This window comes from Rhagoletis pomonella, unplaced genomic scaffold, assembly GCF_013731165.1.
Source record: "Rhagoletis pomonella isolate Grant_MI unplaced genomic scaffold, Rhpom_1.0 Rhpom_scaffold_00738, whole genome shotgun sequence".
Lineage (NCBI taxonomy): Eukaryota > Metazoa > Arthropoda > Insecta > Diptera > Tephritidae > Rhagoletis > Rhagoletis pomonella.
In genome coordinates this window covers 1,855-9,766 of record NW_023459292.1, presented here as the reverse complement: position 1 = coordinate 9,766, position 7,912 = coordinate 1,855, and the positions used below count along the sequence as shown (strand labels likewise).

The window sequence follows — 7,912 nt, the reverse complement described above, 5'->3', positions numbered from 1 at the left end:
TAACAAGTAATTTTTAAGCAAAAAAACAAAAACGACTTCAATTCTCATATAAAAATTGAATAGTACCGTTAGTTTCTTCATGACCCAAAGGTCGAATCTAATGCCGATTTCGTTTCTACCGAAAAATGCAGCCTTCTCTTTGCCCTCTACACACTAACACTACGAAGAGGGCGATAAGAAGGCAACATTTTTTGTAGAAACGAAATCGCCATAAACCAAATAAGTATGGAACAAGCCTTGAGGTAACACCTTTCTGATAGAAAAAGAATTACCGAAATCGGTCAATTAGTTAAATTTATTTCTTTCGAAAACTATATATTTCATAATTATGAATACACTAAATACTTAAAATTTTTTTCCATTCTCAATTTCAACAAAAAAGTGAAATTTTTCAATAACTCACTATCGACTTTTATGCACCTTATCAATTAAGTGAAGATCATGAACCGCATTAAGAATTTTATTTTAAAATAACGCGGCAAAGAAAAGCGATATATGTAATTTTCTCAAAACATCGGTCCTCTTAACAACAAAAGGTCTTATTTACTTATTCTCTGCTTAACCCGAATGTGAGTCCGTTGGACTGCTGAAGTTTTAGATTATACAGGCCGACAAAAATTTTACCCAGAGTATACTTTTTCGAAGGTTTTTGATGCGCTGAATCCGAATCCGAGGTCCAAATATTTCAATTGGCTCTAGTCTCCGAGATATCTTAACCTAAAAGTGCAAAAAATGCAACATTACATTATTTTTGAGGTATTTTCAGTCAAAAAAACTATGAGCATTATATACAAGTATGAGTTTTACCTTTTCAAATGCCGTTGAGTTTGCTAAAATATCTTTTTTTCACTGAGATATCACAGTGGTCTGATATCCGAATCTAAGTGGACAAAACTATTTGCTCAAAGACGCTTTGAACAATTTGTCACCACTTTGTTTCTATGAGATTTTGAGGTCACTGTTTACGAATCTGAAGTCAGATTTTAAAAATTAAAAAAAAGGGGGGGGGGGGGTACAAAAACTAAGAAATCAAGGCGTTTTAATACAACATAGCCTGCAAACGCTTTCGCGGTCGCTTATTACGAATCTGAAGTCAGGTTTAAGAAATTTAAAATGGCGGAATAAATATGGTGAAAAGTGAGTGTGTGTCGCATAAGGCACTGATACAACCATATTAAAATATTTTAGTGGTTAAATCGTAGAAAACCAGGTGTAGCAGATATAAGCAAATATAAAAACACAAAAAAAAAATTATTTATTTGCCCACCTAGATTTGGGATTCAGACCACTGTGCGCCAGTACTAATTATTTCGATTTTTTGGAAAATGTTTTCATGTGCTGTCATCACTAGGCTGGGGGTCGTTTTTACAGGTCATGCTAGAGTTCGAGACCGCCAGCAATTGGAGAACCACTGAATCCTCATCGTTCATCCCTTTGTTCCTTCATTATTCTATTCGGCATACAAAAAGTTCATTTTAATGTCCTCATTTATCTTTAGCATTCTCTTTCAAGTAAACTTATGCGAATATATATTAAGCACAAAAAAAAAACAAATCACTAGCGAAAATTCGTTTTTAATTGGATTTCCGGTGCGACGATTTCTGAAAGCATTGCATAAAATTTATTCGATAAATACCTACATGCATAGTTCAAGCAGCAAAAAGAAACGAAATATGAAAAAATAAGCACAAAATGCATAAATTTTTCATTTGTCAGTGGCCATAAAAATTCTATCGTTGCAAAATAGCAATCATTCGCCAAATCGAAAGTGACACATTTGCCATTTTACAGCCACATTAAGACATCTTAATTTAATGAGGCAAGTCGTTTTTGCAATTTGCTAGCAAAATAAGAGCAAAAACTGAAGAAGTTAATAAATAAATGGAAAATAAAAAAAAACGAAGTGAAAAATGTGCAACCAATATTTGCCAGTTTAATTCGTTTATACTTCTGTTTTATGAATCATTCTTTTATTTTCCACTGTAGTTTTAAATTTTAGCAATATTGGCAGAGCAACTGCACGCTATAAATAACCACCACCAATGCTGGTGAGCGCCACGGCATACACACCACGGCACTTACTCTCAGCGAGTGCAACAACAACAACAACTGCTAGCTACTTTGTTCAGAGCAAGCACGTGGTGATTTCGTGTTCTACGCTATGCGCAGCGCTAGTAAGTATATGCTTTCTGGCAGCTCCGCACCATTCCGGTTCTATGGTGTAATGGTTAGCACTCTGGACTTTGAATCCAGCGATCCGAGTTCAAATCTCGGTAGAACCTGTGAGAGAATTAAAAGTGTCTTTCCATTTTTTTTCCCCACAATACATACATACATACGCATATAAAGCAAATACTTAAGTAGAAAAATTTAAAAATAAATTAAAATGTTAATACACATTATGTTCTATCAAATTTTAAACTTTTTCATTACTTACTTTTTTTTCAAAATTTTTAAATTTCATATAACATTTTTTTCCTTTTATTCGACTACATATTATTTTAATTGATAACTTTGGCTACACAAAATCTTTGCCAATTATCTGCTTGCAATTTTGGCACGAGTGCTTCCAACCGGTTCTATGGTGTAATGGTTAGCACTCTGGACTTTGAATCCAGCGATCCGAGTTCAAATCTCGGTAGAACCTTGAATAAAACATAACACGTTTTTTTAAATCGAAATTGTTGGTTTTTTCTGATAAAAATATATTTGCTTATACATATGTATGTATATAGAATTTATATGTTTGTGCGTTTCTATGTTCACGATGCATGGGTGCGGTGCATACATAACTGGGTGAGGTAAATATAGCAAACCAAAATCGATAATTTTGCGTAAAAAGTAAATACTAATTAGGGGGCTCAAAAAAGTTGCATATTTACAAATTTCCAAAGTCTAGTATACAAAGGCCATGTCTCCAGATGGATTTTCCTCACCACATACTTTATGCACAGTGGGTTAAAAATTCAACTCGTTGGTCAATTACTATTTATTTTATTGCACCTTCAAAAGAAGAATATATGTATAGGAACATATACATATGTATGTACATACAGGTTTAACATAATCAAATTAGTATGTATATGCGTTAGGGTGTTCCTTAAATTATAAACATCTAAATTTTGCAATTCGATAAAATCTTTTCTTTGACGTATTTGGCGTTATTTTGTCGTATTGCTACTTATTCATATAAATTAATAGAATGGCAGATTTATAGCTGGTCAAAGTCAAACTTTTTTCGATGTAAAAAAATTAAAATTTTTCACGCACTAGCAGGGTCCTAAAGTTTTGTAAAAAGTTTCTTGAAATACTCATAAAACCATCTAACTTTTGAACTTTTTTTGATATGAATTTGTAAAATACTTCTGAGTATGCAGTTTTATGACCATGAAATTTTAAGATAACGAGTTAAAGTTCAAGGGCCATTTAGAGGTTGAAAAAGGCACTTCAGAGAAAAAAGTTTCAAACAAAATTTAGGTATTTTTATCCTTAGAATTCGAATCTGCAGTAAAAATATCTATAGGTATCTAATTAAAAAATAATGGACTTCCAGTCGAAACCAGAAAACGGTAATACCAACAAAAGATAGAGCATCCCCAATTTAGTTGGTAAAATGTTTCCGGGTAAAAAAAAACAAACAGAAAAAAACATTTCCCTCCATGTTACTGGCATTTGAAAAAACATGAGCACCATATTTTGACCAGTTTTGAGGAATTTTCTTTCGTTTATTTAATGTTTATTACTTTTTTAATCAATATATCCTTATGTATATGTACCCTATCCCTATCATATTTTTAGATAAGTATGTATTTACATAGATTCGCCTACGCAAACGAATGATTCTATCTTTCAATTAGGTGAAACATTCGCATTAGTTTCAGTTTTTAAATTCAATTAAACAAACCATTCGCAGACTAACTAGAGAATATTATTTGTTCTTCTTTTCTTTATTTCTCTCATTTCTTCATCTTAGCATTTTAATCCACCATAAATTCCATTTAACTTATTATCTAAAGTCACAAAACCAACAACTGCTAAGCATTTAAATTGCAGACATACCACAAGTACCTGAACTTAGTACAAACAAAAAAGTAGAAAAATCTTTAAAAACTTGCAGTCAATAGCTTTGCATATTATTCTTGGAATTTCTGAGTGCCACTCTAAACCATGCAACCACCTGCATAGCTCTTCAGCTAAACGCCACTTCCGGTTGACCATCCATCTATTTGCTTCCACCTGAATTCAAGTTTAGAAGAGCAATGTGAATAGTATTTCATTTACATATGTACATACATACCTGCTCTTTCATTGTCTGCATTCCTGTTATACCACCTGTCTTTTCAGCAGACAGTGTGAAACATCTTGCAATTTAATTCTGTGCGAGATGACAGACATTTCGAATGATATTGGGATTCTCCTTTCGGAAAACTGAGAACACTTTTTTATGTACATAGTATGTATGTATGTATGTATGTACATACATATACAGTGAAAGCTCCCATAAGCGGGCACCGAGGTGGTCACCTATCCTACTTTTTGTCCGCCCATGACAGATGCCCGCCTATGGAAACTTCGTAAAAACTGTAAAAAAAAAATTGCCGCTTGTTAGAGCTTCGCGTCCGATTATGGGAGATTTTTTTTTCATAATTAGATATGTTTGAGTGTCCGCATCCGGAGATGTTCGCTTATTAGAGCGTCCCACAGTGCGGCCGAATACCAAAAGTGTGGCCGAAATTCGAGAAAAGTTTCTAGATAGGACCTTTTTTGACATTGAGTTGACTAAAGGGATCACCTAAGAAGTGAAAACTGTTCACTGTAACGACCTGCAACCAAGGCCCTCTCTTTATATTCATTTCTAGTGTGACCTTCTCCCAAGCACAACATTATTGTAATAAAAATCGAAAAGTTATTAACGTATAAATGTGGTTAGAGAATAGGAAACCAAACAAAACCAAACGGATTCTACGCGCGAAGGTTATTAAAATACGTTACAAAATTTGTGAAAAGAAGTACTGTAACAAGAACTTTTAAGAAATAAAAATGTATAGGTTTTTTTTTCGTTTATTTTTAAAAACAATTTGAGTTGTTAAATGCAATAGTAACAACACGCTGTTGGATGCTCTCTTTAAACCTATTTGAGTTTACGTAGAAAAGTATTAGCTATAGAATAAAAAAAGCTTTTTAATTAGATTTCAAAGAAAGATTTTGAGTATGCGTTTTGTGGACCATTTAATTTGAGTATAAAGTTCAAAGCAGCTGGGGCTTACGGCTGCTTATTTTATTTTTTATTTTATTTTTGAGATGTTGCTGATTTTCTTCATATCATCGAACATACTTCGTATGGAAGAAAATAACTGGCACTGTCAACAAAAAAAAAAAATGCTGAATTTCCACTAGGCATTAATTGGCAGAAATGGCAAATGACAAAGCTGGGCATTAAAAAATAATCGTGCCATTACATTAAAAAATAGTTATTAAGTTCATTTCCACATGGCATTTTTTTTTAAATGGCATAAATTTTTTGTCATTTCAATGCCTAGTGGAAATTCGGCATAGGTCTAAAATTGACTGGGCTATAAAACCGCATACTCAAAATCTTTCTAAGAATTCTAATTAAAAAGTCCGAAATTTAGCAGAGGCCTTACTGGATCGGCCAGTTCGAATTTTGTAATTCTGACAGCGGATCAGTGTTGCCTTTTAGCCCTTTGGTGGCTAGATTTAGCTACCACAAACTTTTTTTGGCCACATAAATTTAAAATTGCCCCTGGCCCTTTTTTAGCCCTTTGGAGAATTTATTCATCCTTGGCATGAAAAAGTTGTATATGCTTAATTTGATCTATTTTTTTTTTAAGTAAGAGAAGAATTTTTAAACTAAGAAATACTGACATATGTATATATACATATATGTATTGTATGCTCCTTACGTTTTTATACATACATACTATAAAAGTGTTAGGACCGTTAACTTATCTATTAACGATTTAACTATAGTTTAAAATATATAAGTTTACGGCGCTTAATATGCTTAATGACCGTGTATGTTCTTGTGGTGTGATTCACTGGTGCGACTTCAAAAACTATTCGTGAATGGTGAAATTAGCTAATTTTTCTAAGTAAAAAGTATTTTGGGGAAAATTTCTTGCACTATATGAGTCAAAGCCATGGTACAATAATTACAGGTATTGTCTTCTCAGAGAGCGCATATCACGATCTACCTTATTTGAAAAACATCATTGTTGCCCACACAAAAAGGGTTACTGCTAGGGAAAAGGGATATTTCGATAACCCATATACCATATATGTACATGTATTTTTTTAAACAAACCTTCTTGCACAAGACTTATTTAATTTGCAAAATCAGAACAAAAACATTTGCTTAGTAAATAAATTCGATATTTTTATGGCTCACTTCATTTCAAAAGTATTTTCTTGAAAAATTATAAAAATTAAATTAAGCGAAAACAAAAAGCAAAGCCAAATAAAAGTAAAAGAATCAACATTGAACTGCGTCAAAATGAAAATGAGGGAGCACAAATTTCGATGTGAAGAAAACCCCTCTGGGAAGACAATACCTGTAATTATTGTACCATGAGTCAAAGCCATGTTTTCGGAAAATTACGATAGTTGTGAATAAAAAAAAAAAAACAATGTTTAACAAAATGGTACAAAAATTATGAAATTTCGGCTCTAATCATTTCGATCATTTCTGGACATTATTTGCAAAGAAATAGATATTGTACCAGCATGCTGGTAAGTTATAAGCTTCGAGCCTGATGGTACAAAAATTTGATGGATGCAGTAAGCTGATGTCGTATATTTCCCCTTTTACACAAACACGTTTTTGGTTGGATAAAATATTAGCTTTTTTCCAGAGTACATTGTTTTTCTCATGATACAAAAATTTGAATATTTTCATCATTTGTTTTTTGTTTTACTTTTATTTGGCATTTGGGTTGATCTGAAAATTTCAATTTTCTAAAGTAGACAAACTTCAAAAAATAAATGATGGCCGACAAATTGAGCGAGCGGTTTTACCTTTTTATTGTATCATGGTTTTTCTAAACCATTACTTATTGAAAATGTTTGCGTGTATACTTAGAAATCAGCGGGTGCCGAAAATCCGCTTTATTAGAAATTTGATTGGTAACAGCAAAAATATGGTTCATTATTCACTAAAATAAATATGTGTGAAATGTGAAAACTTTTGGTAAATATCCTAGGCTCGACGATAAAAAATTTTTTTTTAGCTAACTTCGATTCTCTACAAAAAAGGTCCATATAACAAATGATGTAGGACTAATACTTTCGAAGATTATTGTAATTTTAGTAAAAAAAATGTATTAATTTATTTATCTATAAATTTTTATTTTTTGAGCATTTTGAACTTTGGTGGACTTGGGCAAGCCTAGGTTATTGACCAAAAAATTCCAAATTTCACACCGATTTTTTTTAAAGCATAATGAATCATATTTTTGCTATTACCAATCAAAATTCTAAAAAACGGATCTTCGGCCCACGCTATTAGATATGCATGTTGAAACGAATACAGATGGTGGCGCTGATTATGATACCGCTAACTCTCTCTTGAAAATTTTGACCGAAATACGACGTCATAGGTGATATACATATTAGAGCTCTAGATACCCGGATATCGAGCAATGCGAGTAGCTCGATACTCGCTCGAAACTCGTTCATTGCTCAACTGTTCAAATGTTTGTTCAAAATTTTCGAGTTTTTGAACAATTTCATAAACAAAAGAAAATTTGTAAATTGTATTTGTCAGCAGCTGCTTTCTAATTCATGTTAAATAAATTATGTTATTAAATACCAATGTAACAATCTTTGCATTATATATCAATAATTTGAAAAATTTATAAAGTTGCTACCAAAAATGTCAACATAATAAAAAATA

At 32.3% G+C, this 7,912-nt stretch overlaps 2 non-coding genes across 2 annotated transcripts; both read left to right on the top strand.

Moving 5' to 3' along the window:
• Positions 1-2,210: 2,210 nt before the first annotated feature.
• Trnaq-uug lies at positions 2,211-2,282 on the top strand. Its single transcript has one exon. It is a non-coding gene; the product is annotated as a tRNA-Gln (tRNA).
• A 293-nt stretch (positions 2,283-2,575) lies between these two features.
• Trnaq-uug lies at positions 2,576-2,647 on the top strand. Its single transcript has one exon. It is a non-coding gene; the product is annotated as a tRNA-Gln (tRNA).
• Positions 2,648-7,912: the final 5,265 nt, after the last annotated feature.